General features: G+C 35.5%; 1 pseudogene; it reads right to left on the bottom strand.

Annotated features, from left to right (window-relative positions):
- Positions 1-631: 631 nt before the first annotated feature.
- Positions 632-14534, bottom strand: part of LOC127195322 (DNA-directed RNA polymerase II subunit GRINL1A-like) — a 36485-nt pseudogene continuing 22582 nt past the window's right edge.

The following is a 14534-nucleotide window of genomic DNA, read 5'->3' as shown; positions in this document are numbered from 1 at the left end:
CACATTACTTCACACGCAGCATCTCAGGAACTCCATGCAACCATGTGTAGTGCACTTTAGTCCCCTCCCTTCATCTCAAGAGAGAGAGCCAGGTCTATCTAACTCACGGTAGGCACCTGGGGGTACTAAAGTATTTCACCAGATGGAACGTAAGCAATGCTATTTGAGAAGAGTAAGAATAAGGAAAAAGCAATTATCTTTGTTTGTTTGCTAGTTTTTGTTGTTGTTGTTTTGGTTTTTTTGAGACAGGGTTTCTCTGTGTAGCCTTGGCTGTCCTGGACTCGCTTTGTAGACCAGGCTGGCCTCGAACTCTTATCAATCCGCCTGCCTCTGCCTCCTGGGTGCTGGGGTTAAAGGCATGCACCACCATAGCCGGCAGACCAATGCACAACATACTGCAAAAATGTAATACAATATGGTCAAAGACAATGTTCAAATATTCAACTGTTCCCAGCATGTGACGATCATCTTCGGAAAGACAAACTAGGCTCTTATTCTGTTGCTACTTTTGTGTAACTTTAAAAAACCGCTGTCCCTCAACAAGATCAAGACTGATCTTGATACTTGTTAGGAGGTTCGTTATGAGTCAAAAGCTCAACAGTCGGCTTTCAAGGTCTCCCAGCGCTCATCTTCAGCATTCTTCAGAGGACTGGGCATCATCTTCGTCCCTCACTTCTCGGTCTCTCCCTGAAGACTCCCCTTCTGGATTGTAGCTCTGCACTTTAATATTCAGTCTCTCCGCTAGTTTCAGTACTGCGAGCTTTGCCTGCATCTCCCCAGAATTCTGCTTGTGCTCTTCCTGCAGGGTCAATGACTCTTTTATAGAGAGCAGCTGTGCAGGCCGTGGTGGAGCAGAAGGAGGCGCGCTCCTGTGATGTCATCAAGATGCTGCCTAGTCCTGCCTTGCAGCTCTTCTCAGGAAGCAGGAGACTCGCCCTTCTCTGACAATGGCTTGGTGAGTCACTCTGTCGTGTGGGTAACATATCGGTCTTAAACTTCTGAAATGGGGGCACTGGGTTTCTGACATGCGTTTCTAGCACTTCCATGTAATGAGCCCTCTTAGGAGTCTTGCTCTGGGGCCCCGCAAAGTTGTTCGTGCTGGTGTTTGTTCCGACGGATCAGTCTGGTCTGAGATTGTGATCTATTGCAATTTAGTGGTAAACAGGCTGTCAATGCTGCTGGAAATATCTTCTGCTTGATTTGAAACAGGGTATTGGGAAAGATGTTGTTTCATTTCAGATGAGGGTGTCCTGGCTCTGCTGCTGGGAGCTGGGCCTGAGTTCACAGGAAACCCAGCCTCCAAAGTCTGCACACTCCCTCTGTGAGTGAGATGTGCAGGTCCCAGGGCTTCTGAGGTTCCTTTAGATGATTTATTGTCTACAGAGGAGCATTCAAAAACTAATGAGGAAGTATCAAGCATCAGTTCAGAATTTTGGGCCTTGTCTAAGACAGTGTCAACTCTTGTGGTTGCTTTTTGCCTGCACTGAAAGGATTAAACAGTTCACTTCTCCCTCCAACCTCTTCACATAATGCAGTGGCAGCTCTCAGTTTGCCAGTGGTGTCTGAGATCTTTTTACCTCCGTCAGGCAATTTTCAAATTAATTATTTGTTGTGCAAAAGTCTCTCCTGATGCCTCAACCTATCTAGCAGCTCCACTGAACTCTGCTGCCCAAAGTCCTCAGAAGCTGGCAGCAGCAAGCACTCTGGGCACAGGCTGCTGCTGGGATGGTGGGCAGGGTTCCCAGGTTAGGCTAACAACAGGCCCTGGCTTCTGAGAGGGAGTCATCATTTTCCCGGAAGCTGTAAGGTTCTTAGAAACTTTCTCCCTCTCCTTTTGAAGAGATTCTTTCTTTCTTTCTTTCTTTCTTTCTTTCTTTCTTTCTTTCTTTCTGTCTGTAGCATGGTAATTTTATTTGTGAATCCTGTAAATACTCGTATTAAAAGGCACTTCAGTGGTAAACACATTACTGAGCAGTTTAAGATAACAGTTCAAGAAAGAGAGAGGGAGCTGGGCACAGTGGAGCACATCTGTAATGCCAGCAATGGAGAAGCAGAAGCAGGCAGGTCTCTGTGAGTTCAAGGCCAGACTGGTCTACAAAGTGAATCCAGGACAGCCAAGGCTATACAGAGAAACCCTGAGTGAGCAAGAGAGAAGCAAGGGTGAGGGGTAGGAGGGCATGTTTTGGGATGCTCAGTTTAAGGTCATGGAACACATGTTTGAAAGGTTAAAATGGCAGAGCAGAACTCTCCTGGGCATACTCAACTTGCACCATAAAGAGAGTAGACAGGAACCTCAAATAACTTCCTTTCTTCTTGGGCTCTCATAGATGATTGCCACCAGGAAGCTTCCTGTTCAGCCACATTTCTTATTGAAAACTTTTTGTCAAAAAAAAAAAAAATATTTCTAATTATGTGTTAAGCTTTGGTAAGAGTGAATGAGTGTGACCTAGATGCCTCACTTAGAGTTGAGTATTCCACAGTTGCTTATCCTCTGCCTTGACCAGTTGTGTTAAAGAGTCATCTACTGCAGAATGATGCTTCTCTCATGAGGGTTACTGATGCATTAATCTATGGTTATAGAGAGATATCACCAGGGGTTATTTTAATGCTATATTCCATTATCTAAACAATAGAAGTTGATTCTCCTGTAGTGCCAATGACATGTCTAGCCATAGGGTTTTAGTCTGGATAACTGTGCCAGGTATGCATATATTCTTCTGAATAAGATCTTAAATAAGAAAGTAGTTTGATTTTCGCATGATGTTTGTATCACCATTGCACCAGTGAGCATTGCTTGCCATGGCAGTCATTATTGTAGCTTTAAGACAGTTGGGTCATAAAGGTTTTGTTATTTAATACAAAAATATTAAGAGTAATTATCTATAAAGAAAATGCAAATTAAGTCTACTTTAAGATTTCTTTTTTACCACAGTCAGGAATGTCTAAGAAAAAGACAATCTGGCATGGATGTGGTCAAGGGAAATAGTAATTCACTTCTGATACAGGAATTGCAGAAATCAGTGTGGAAGTTCCTCAAATGCTAGATATAGATTTCTCGCATGAGCTAACTATACAGGAGAGTGATTAAGTTTTGTTCATAACTGAGCAATTCGGCATGACCCTGTCAGTACAAAAGAACATACTCTATTGTGTTTCCAAATCTATAATTAATAGACAGAATGAAACATTTATAAATGCTGTATATAACAATAAATAAAACAGGTAAGTTGAGCCAGAAAAAAATGTACCCAAATCAAGAAATTCATTCCAGTGAATGTGATAAAGGATGAAGGCCAGCATTTCAGGAAGTTGATCATGTTTGTGTACATTCAGTTTAGGTTATACCATTAAGTTGAAGCCTTTAAGACTCATTTGTTTAAGTAGCTACTCCAAAAGAAATAGTAAAATGGCATCATGGGAAGAACTAAAACAAGAACAAACAACAACAACAAAACAAAAACATTGCTCCAATGGAGTTATTCAGAAAATGCACTGAGAATTCTATTCTCTCGAGCTGCCTTCCATAGCATAATAACAGACAATCTTGGACACTTCAAATGGGAGACAATAAACAAGACATTAAAGATGATGAAGTCATCAATGAGATAATGGGTTACAGGTGAAAAAAATGCCTGTGTACAGTATACGTAAGACTACTCTTTGTGACTCTCAAGTGAAAGAATAAAAAATTATATTTGAAAGAGGCGTTAAAACCTGTGAAACAATTGAGGACAAATGAGTAGGAAGTTATAAATAAATAGTTATAAATAAACTAGAAATTCTAGAAACAATGTGTGGGATATGTGAGTAAGTGCATATTAAGCAAGGCCCATTTTCCCTTCCATGAGATATAGTGCAAAGCAAATATAAATAATTTAACTTGGTATGTGATACTGAGTAAAAGAGTACAAGCTACGTGTTTGTTATGCATTTTTTAATTATTCCACAGAAATAACAGTTGTTATTGTAAAAGTAATATAAAATTCAGAAATAAGTAAAATGTAAAAGAATAGTAAGCAATATGCATGTCAGCATCATGTGGTGAAATTCATAGTCATGACCTTACAAATGTGTCAGATAAACTGTCATCATTAAGAAAAACTTGCTATATCTTAGTTAATCTGTGAGAACTAAGCTCAGTTGTCAACTTGATGAGATAGAGAATCACTTGGATGATGGCTCTCTGAACACACCTGTGGGGAATTATCTTAAGTGACATAGGAAGAGCACCCTGTATAAAATGGAAAAGCCAAGCTGAGCAGTGGCATGCGTTTATTGGAGACTAGCTCTTTACTGTGGGTGAATTGTGACCAGATGCTTTAGGCAACTGCTGCCTTGTTTCCTCCACAGTGATGGCCTTTTAAAACTGTTAGATAAAATAAACTTTTCTCTTCTAAGTTCCCTTTTTAGAATATCTTACAATTGCAACAGAGAGGGTCAAATACATGATGTTTGGAATTTGGGGAGATATGAGCAAAAAGAACATTCCAGAAGATGCCAAAAAAGGCCACACTTCAGAAAACTAGTTTAGTAATAAATAATTGATACAGAGGCATCAGGAATCATTATCTTGACTGAAAACAATGTATTTTCAGGTGGAATTCTTTAAGAAACAGCTTCTACTATTTCTATTTTCACCTATGCCAAGTCATTATTTTTTTATCTCTATAAAAATTATAAAACTAGATGTGGCTGGTTTAAAGGAAAATTCATAAAAACACATTCAACAAATTGACAGGGTTCTTTACACACCCAGAACACAAAGAGGCATTCATCTTGTTTAGAGAGATTCAAAAATTCCTTTTTTTTTATTTTCTTATTTTAATACTGTTTTTTTTTTTTTTTAGAATCTAATTAGTGATAATTTAATGACTAGGAGAACTGTCATTCAAATCTTTTACCAAAGCACTAGTGCTCGCTTGTCATTTTGCAATCCTTTCATTCATTTTCTTTTTCCCTGGAGCTATTTGCATATTCCACGGGCTCATTTGCTATGCTTACCTTTCTAACTTTTCCTAATCGAATGTAATGAGATGGCTCAGCTCATTGTGTGTGTGGCATGGTCTCTGCAGGCATGCTTCTCAGTGCATTTTAATATACTACAAGAAACCCCTATTACTGCCAGATAACTTTTAGATTAAAATGTAAACATGCCAGTTATTTCCTTACCTTATTGAGATTCCCTGGTGTCAGGAAATGAGAATTCTTAGTTTCTATTATGAACATCTTTAAAATAAACATAATGAACTCTACATCAGAGAAAATAAAACCCCAAATGAGTCTTTTACATTTTGTTGTCCATACAGAGCAGCTAGGCACAATTTATTATAGTGACTAATTTCAATTTCATATTTTGCCTGCAAAAAAGGAGATAGGGGAATACACTTTGGAGTATGTAAATGAAACTTAACAGAACTAAAAGTAATTTATTTGAAAAAAAAAAAAAGACACTGTCAGGCAGTCAGTACTAAGGAAGTATCAGAATTCACAGGGCTGCATAATAAAAATGCTATTAAGCAGCTAAGAGACTGAATTTAAAGTAAGCACAAATTAGGACACACAGTGTCATACATGTTTAAAACTAATTTTATTGTTATAAGTATATACATTTTATAAATGTTAAAGGTTTCAAATTCACTTCAAGATGTTTAAACTTGATGTTATGTTTCCATGACCTATGTTGGGTATTAGAAGAGTTTCTCAGTGAGTAACTAGGGTGCACGGAAGAATTGTCTTTACTGAAGGTCACGGGAAGAAAGATGAGTGGAGCGAAAATTATAAACTGTTAGAGCAAACATATGTAGAGGTCAAAGACTGTTAGGAACATTGGAAGTCTGCATCTAATGAGATGATCATGTGCCTTTTTCCTTTCAGTTTGTTTATATGGTGGATTACATTGATGGATTTTTGTATGTTAAACCGTCCCTGCATCCCTGGGATGATGCTTACTTGATCTTGGTGGACAAAGTTTTGGATATGTTCTTGGATATGGTTTTCCAGTATTTTATTGAGTATTTTTCCAACAATAATCATAAGGGAAATTTGTCTGAAACTATCTTTATTTGTTGAGTTTTTGTGTTGTTTATGTATTAGGGTGACTTTGAACTCATAGAATGAATGAGTTTGGCAATGTTCCTTCTGTTTCTATTTGTGGAATAGTTTGAGGAGTATTGGTATGAGATCTCCTTTGAAAGTCTGGTAGAATTTGTGATAAAGGGCCTTTTTTAAATTGGGAGATTTTTAATGACTGCTTCTATGTCCTTAGGGGTTATAGGTCTGTTGTGGGGTCTGGCAAACCTCCAACACCCAGGGCACATCAAGTGTTCTCAACCAGAGCAACTTTACTCATTTTTACAGAAAACTGACTTGCCAGTGACACAGTACAGATTTGGTAGCTGCTACTGTGATCCTATCCCAACTCTTCTGGATGAGCAGATTTTAAGCTTTAAAACCACAAGTTGAGTTTCAAGTTAAGCTCAGTTGTTTAGGGTTAAGGTGTTTTTAGGTCTAGACAGATGGTTTAAGTTAATAATGATGAGATGTGATAGATATCGATTTACATTCAGAAATTTAAACTCACCAAGATAGGAAATACAAATAGCCAAAACACTATGAATGTAACACACACACACACACACACACACACACACACACACACACACGTGTGTGTATGTATATATGATTCCTGATTGCTTGATGGTTCTTCTTGCTGAAGATAGTTTATTGTATTTATGTGTAATAATATAAATGTATATCTAAAAATATTTAATAAAACGTAGTAAAAAATAAAACCACAAGTAATGTGTATAAAACAACATTGCAAGATTGAAACCCACAAAAAGGTGGGGCTTGGCGAGTTAGCAGTTGGGAGTGGTGATGCTTGGGTTGGAGATGGAAAAAAGCAATGAGAGGCATGGAGAGAGAGAGTAGAGTTAGATCTGTGGAAACCACACGAGTTGGGAGCAGGGAATATGGAAGGCTAGCACATATCTTTTGCTGCAGAGCTAAAGATGAGATTGTGTGTTTGGATCTGGAGGAAGAAAGGGAGTATAGAAGGTCTGCAGGTAGCCTACTTGGTTTTCTCATAGACTTGGCCTGAGTGTTATCAGGGAGAGCCTGGAGGAGTTTCTGGCTAGGATAAAGCAAAGACTATGGGATATGAATTAATAACATTTTGAAAATAAGGAATGTTTATTTGAATGTCTAAATATTAAAAACAGCTGAAGATTCACTTCATTCTATAGGGTCCATGACTTTGCTATGTCCTCAAAGATCCAAAGTTCTTACTCACTCTGTCCTAGTCCTCATCCATGTGTATGGTGCTAGGATGTAGAATTCTCACAGTCAACTGCCACATGATATACTTTATCATCTGCATACACTTACCATCATTTCTCATCTCTATCCATGCTCTATAATAATCTCATATATAGGGGTACATCGTTTTTTATTGAATGATTTGATATCATTCACAAGTGAAAAAATAGAAGAAATCTCAACATAGAGTTGAAAAGATGGGAGGATGGAGAGGGTTGTTTGGGGAGGAATTAAGGAAATTAATATGGTCCACCAAAGAATTAATAAAAATATTATTTAATACTTTTAACTCTCTTAATTAAATCCTTAAAGGGTTTTTTTTTTCAGATTATACTTACATTTTCAATTAAGACTATGCAGTGTTTTCCTCACTTTGGCCTTCTTCTGCATTCTTTAGCAAGCATTTGCACATTAAATACTCTTTAAATGTTCTTTTTAAAGATACAGTTGTAAATGCTTTAAAAGACTATCCCTATACTCAAGTGTTATTGTTCCTACTTAACAGATAAGGATGTTAAGTCGTACAGTTTACCATATGTCTGTTGGTAGTAATTGTTCACAAACATTTTAATTCAGGAACACTGACTTAATGGCCGTTAAAAAAATTGTCCTCCTTCCTGCCTTCTGGGTCTTCTTCTATAATGATCAATTATCCATAATTTAAAGGTATAATTATAGCTTATCCTCTCAGTTTATGTATAGAACCTGGAGAGGAAGGAAAGGCTGAAAGAAGGTTGGTTCATTCATGTTGTCACTCAATATTGTAGATATCAGTGTACTTCTACCCATAAGTCTCATTAAAAAGAAGCACACATAACTCCTCTAATACAAACTTAGAGAGATCATGCTGAAAGGAATAATTTGTGAAATAGTGGTGTGTGTAATGTTGTACTCATTGTAAAATGGGCAACAAGAATAAAACCTACCACTCAGAAAGAGGAAGTCAGAGAATTATAAGTTGAACTTGGCTCTGTGTGGAAGTAAAAGCCTAGTTATAAGTAGAAAGGAGACTTTATGTATTTTTTCCACACAATTTGGTCTATGAAAACTTTGCCAGAGGATATAAAAGTCTATATGACATAAACTAAAGTAAGCATATTCAACATCAGAATATGAACTGAGTAAAAAGTGACAAAATCCAGAGGAAAAAGAATCTATCTTTCACTTACAAAGATAATACACACCTCATAATAGACATTAGGGAAAGAATGGCTTTGGGAAAAACAAGTCTCAAGGTAGTGTGCTTAGTTGTTACAGGGAAACATTAACTTGTTATTACATTTCCTTTGCTATTTGATTAAATGACTCCTTTTTGAAAAACCCACCATCAGTCTCTTAAACAAACTGAATTAAATGTACCGTCACTCAACGTATTCGCTATTGCTTCATTATGGCAAAAGTCAAATAATGTTTTATTTTCAAGCCAAGAAACATTCTGTTATAGTTATGTGATGTAAATTCCGGCTACATCTTTTATCTCAGTAGAAAAATTGCAATTTTGTGAAACTATGGATAATAATACTAAGATGTCCATAATATGCGTGGTGAAATACTGTAAATGTAGTAAGGGATAAATAATACATTCAGTTACTGAAGGAAACACAATTTTATACATTAGAGATAGACAAAACTGTCATTCAACATTCTCTAATATATATTTGACATTTGAATCTGTTATAAACAGGTGTTTCAAGGTATAATCCTTCATTTCTGTTTCTGTGATTAAAAAAAAAAAAAAAAAAAAAAAAAAAAAAAAACCAACTCTCTGGAAAAAAAAAAGCCACTCTGTGAAGAAAGGGGTTGTTTCAGATTATGGTTCCCAGTTGCTGTCCATCATTGTGACCTAGTCATGGAAAGACCTTCAAACAACTGTAGAAATATCCACAGTGAAAAGTGGACAAAATGAATGCATACATGGTCACCTGTTTACTGGTGTGTTCAGACCCAATTTTTATTCTGAGTAGGGGATAATACACACTGGGCTGGGTCTTCTCTCAGTGAACGTAATTGAGACCATTACCCACACACTTGCCCACAAGCTGATCCAATTGAGAAAAATCATCCCCCCCATTAACAGTCTCCTCACAAGTGATTATACCTAGTGTCAGATAAACAAAGCAATCACAGAAGATATGTCAAATAATACATTTACCTAAATCCCCATACATATTAGAAGAATATAAGCAAAATTTTATCAAATAAAAAGTTTAAAATATCTTGTGGAAGGTGAAGAAAAACATATTGTTTCAAAAATTGACTATACTGAAAAATAAGCAAAAGAAAAATAACAAAATAAAAAATGTAATACAAAGAGGCTGGGGAAGATTATTCCCTGTTTTCAAAGGATGGCTCCTTTAAACACCACACATTGATTTATTATTATTCTGTGAGCCTTTCCTCTGTGATTTTTAAGTCTTTTGTATCAACACACTTGCTTTCATAATGTACCAAAAAAAAAAAAAAAAAGAGGGAATTGCACATTTGAAGCAATGATTAAGTGTAAAGGCAATGTGTTGTTTCTGCTGTAGCTATGTTGTTTTCTAGATTACATTGGATTGTCTATAAGAATATGTATCAAAAAGTGAACTTTTCTGTTTTCCATATCATTCCACAACAGGTTTTTAAATATAAAGGTCAGTTGTAATTACTAGTACAAATTATTTCTAAGGTTTATATTACATATTTAGTAAAACAGAAATTAGCTTTTCGATTTACTTTTTACAATAACAGCATTTTACTAATTGTTTGAGAATTCTACACATTATGTTTTGACCATATTTACATTCGAGCTCTTTTCAGATCCTCACTCACCTTCAAACCCACCTACCTCTGAGGAGACGTGGATAAATCTTCTTTTCCTCTTCTTTCACCTCCTCCTCCACTTCTTCCTCGTCCACTCCTCTTTAATTAAACTCATCAAACACAATTTGTGCTGCACTCATCTCCTCCTCCCAACCAATAACTATCAAATGGCAATACCTCTTCAGCTAGTGGTGGGATTTGTCCCCACCCCCACATCCACCATTATGCTATGATTTTGTCTGGCTAAAACATGTGCAAGTCTTGTATATGCTGTCACAATCACTGTGTGTTCATATGTGTGATGATCCTATTGTGCCTAGGAATCTCTCTGGACTCTCTTCCTCAATAATTTTTTATGGCTTGGAGTGATGGGTGTAATATTTTTTAAGTAAGCTTCCAAAATTTTATACTTTCTGCATACTGACCAGTCAAGCATCTCTTCATTAATAGCTATCTGCTACCAGAGGAAGGAAGATTCACAGAGGAGAGTTAAAAGACCAACTAAGCTATTGATATAGCTATAGAAAATTAAGAGTCATTTTAACATTATTTCCATTTAGCTGAAAAATAGTAGTAGGTTCTGCTCTAGTATCTATTATTTATTTACTATCTACTCACAGAGTCTTGGCCTCTTTAGCTGAGTCAGATATAGATTCCTTGACTTTTTTGAGACAGAGCCTCACGGGTCCTAGGCTGGATGTTGATATTCTCTATGGCCAAGGCTAGACTTGTCAATAAAATAAGCATTCTTTTTATACTACATTGAGTATCATAGCAGAAACCTTTTACGTGTCTTTTGTTATTATAATTCACAGAAAAATTAATACATTTTAAAAACTTTAATCTATTTGCCAATTTGAGGCAATATTTTACTATATATCAAGGATGTGGCAAGTTTTCTTGTGTTTTTTGTTAGATTTGATGTTTAGAATTGATAGTTGACACATGTTTAGGAAATCTCTGTTTGTTTTAAGAATGTGTAATAATAAAATAAAAGTGATTTCTGATCATTAGAAGGAGACTAAGGCTTGACAGTCATTTCACCTCTCAGCTGTTGCACACACAGCACTGTTTCATTCCCATAATGTTTTGTTAGTTTGTTTGTTGAAAGAAGTGCATCTGAGGTAGGAGGGACTACTCTTTCAGGCTTCTTGTGTTATGTAATGCACAAAGGAAAGGACCAAGCAACTTGAATAAATGTATTTAGAGAAGGAAGATGATAGAATAGAAGCTTTAGTTATGAGTAGGCACTTGGAAAAGACCTAGTTCATTATTTGAAGTGAGCTAGATCCCTGAGATGCTGGGCTTGATTTATAGCCATTGTTTTCAATTAACCCAGCTATTTTTAGATGATCTCTAGAATATCACATCTTTTGAGTGATGACTTCATCCTAAGACGTTTACAGATGGGATACAATGATAAAAAGCATAATAATTACATAAAATGCATAAAGTTGAAATTTGGTTCTATTTTCATAGCATCAACTTATGACACTTTGTAATTTAAATATTCAGATAATCAAGGATAATATTTATAGGGATATTTCAGGCAATTTATGGTTAAAAATTGTGTATTGTCTATTTGCAGTAGTGGTTAATGTATTATCCAAAATTTACATAATGTAGTTACTATTGCAAAATAATATTTGGTTCAAATTTCTCACTTTTTATCTGCTTTCTTCATATCTGAAATGCAACAAATCGCAGAAAGATATGCATTGGACTAATGAAAATTTGTGTTTATAAGTAAATTAGCACTTAATGCTAACATTTGATATTCTTTTATGTGCTCATGCTGTATTTTATCGTATGGTTTCATTGTCCTAGCATTTTATACTCCCATTTATTTTATTCCTTTTTCCTCAACATGAACCCCTATCATAGCACCCTCTGACATCTCAACACTGTGTTTTAATATTTGAACAATTCCCCAGTGACACTTTTTATAGCCCAAGGATACAAATATGAACAATTCCCCATTTTATACTACATTGGAAAAATAGTTTTCTTACCTGAGTGTAGAATCCAACATCTATAAGACAAAACTTTTTAATTTGAAAACATAACCACATTTCTACCTGCCTAGGCTTTTGCATTAAAATAAATGTTCTCTATTATAACTGTTTTAAAGGCAAATTATCTTTAATAAGTAAATTTTTAGAATAAATAAATAAAATCTTGTATATATTCAACTTTACCGTTAAATCCTGCTTTTATTCCATATAATCTACTTATAATTCTCTTAATATAGTAACATTTATGTTTCCCTTTACAAAACCCTAAACTTTAAGAATTCTTACATGAAAGAGACAAGATTTTTACTTTTCTGACATATCGAAGTTTCCTTTTAACTCTGCTTTCATTGTGTTCTGTAAGTTTGAATATATTGTGCATTCATTTTCATTGATTTCTAGACAGTCTTTAGTTTCTTCCTTTATTTCTTCTTTGACTCAGTGGTCATTGACTAGTCAGCCTTTAGTTTCCATGAGTTTGAAGGCTTTTTGTTGTTGCTAAAGTCCAGCTTTAGTCAATTGTGGTCTGATAAGATATAAAGAGTAGATTCGCTTTTCTTGTATCTGTTGAGACTTGCCATGTGACTCACTATACATTCAATTTTGCAGAATATTCTGTGAGGAGCTGAAAGGAAGGTATATTTGTGTGTGTGTGTGTGTGTGTGTGTGTGTGTGTGTGTGTGTGTGTGTGTGTGTAATATTCTGTAGATACTTGTTAGGTCCATTTCACTCATAGCATCAGTTAGTTTCATTATTTTCCTGTGTAATTTCAGTCTTGATGACTTGTCCAATGATGAACGTGTGGTGTTGAAGTCTCGCATTATTAATGTGTGGGATTTGATGTGTGATTTAAGCTTTAGTGATATGTCTTTTGTGAATATGGATGCCCTTGAATTTTGGGGGAAATGTTCAGAATTCAGATGTTACCTACATAAAATTTTCCTTTGAAGAGAATGTAGTATGCTAATACCAATACTCCTCAAACTATTCCAAAAAAACAGAAACAGGACAAACGTTGCCGAACTCATTCTATAAGGCCACAATCACCCTGATACCTAAACCAAGGACTCAACAAATAAAGAGCATTAGAGACCAGTCTCCTTTATGAATATTTATGCAAAAGTATTCAATAAAATTCAAGAACAAATAAAAAATACAATCCACCATGCCCAGGGTTGCAGCAATGGTTGAAAATATGAAAATCCATCAGTATAATCCATAGGTAATGGAATTGAAAGAAAAAGCCACTTGATCATCTCATTAGATGCTGAAAAAGAATTTGACAAGATCCAACATCTGTTCATGGTAAAATCTTGGAGAGATTCAGGATACAAGCTGCATACCTATATGGGATAATGGCAATAGGAAGACAATACCAAACATTAAATTGAATGGATATAACCTTAAACATTTCCCCTAAGATTAGGGAACGGACAGGCTTCCTACTTGCTCTGTATCTACTCAATATAGTTCTTGAATGTCTAGTTAGACCAATAAGACAATTAAAGGAGATCTAAGGGATACAGGTTGGAAAGGAATAAGCCAAAATATCAATATTTGCTGATTACATAATAGTATGCATAAGCAATCCCAAAAATCCACCAGAGAACTCCTACAGCTGATAAACATCTTATCAAAATGTCTATTTCTTAGTTAACTTAAAAAATTCATTATCCTTCCCACATACAAAGGATAAATGGGCTAAGAAATTAATGAAGCAACATCCTTCATAAAAGACAGATATAATATAAAATATCTTCATGTAAATCTAACTAAGCAATTTAAAGATTTGTATGAAGATAACTTCAAGTCTCTGAGGAAAGAAATTGAAGAAGAAAACAGGAAATGGAAAGGTCTCCCATGTTCATGGATTAGATTTCAAGCTGTACTACAGAGCAATTTTAATAAAAACTGCATGGTGTTTACATAGAAACAGACAGGTTGATCAATGGAATAGAATGAAAGACCCAGAAATAAACGCCATATCTACGGACACTTAATTTTTGAAAAAAAAAAAAAAAAAGCTAAAATCATACAATGGAAAAAATACAGCATCTTCAACAAGTGGAGCTGGTCTAACTTGATATTTACATGAAGAAAAATGCACATTAATCAGATAAACTAAATCTAATAGAAGAGATATTGAGGAATAGCTATAAACTCATTGGTACAGGAGAGAATTTCCTGAACAAAAACCCAACAGCTCAGACACTAATATCAAGAAATAATAAATGGGACCACATAAAACTGAAAAACTCATGAAAGGCAGTGGACACTGAGTAGAAAAAAAAATTGATGCCTACAGAATGGAAAAATATCTTCACCAACCCTACATCTGACAGAGGGCTAATATTGTAAATAAACAAAGTACACCAGAAAATAGACACCAACAAACCAAAAACC

The sequence above is a fragment of the Acomys russatus genome, chromosome 11 (genome assembly GCF_903995435.1).
Source record: "Acomys russatus chromosome 11, mAcoRus1.1, whole genome shotgun sequence".
NCBI lineage: Eukaryota > Metazoa > Chordata > Mammalia > Rodentia > Muridae > Acomys > Acomys russatus.
Note: the sequence above shows the minus strand (reverse complement) of the source record. Positions and strands in the feature narration are given on the sequence as shown.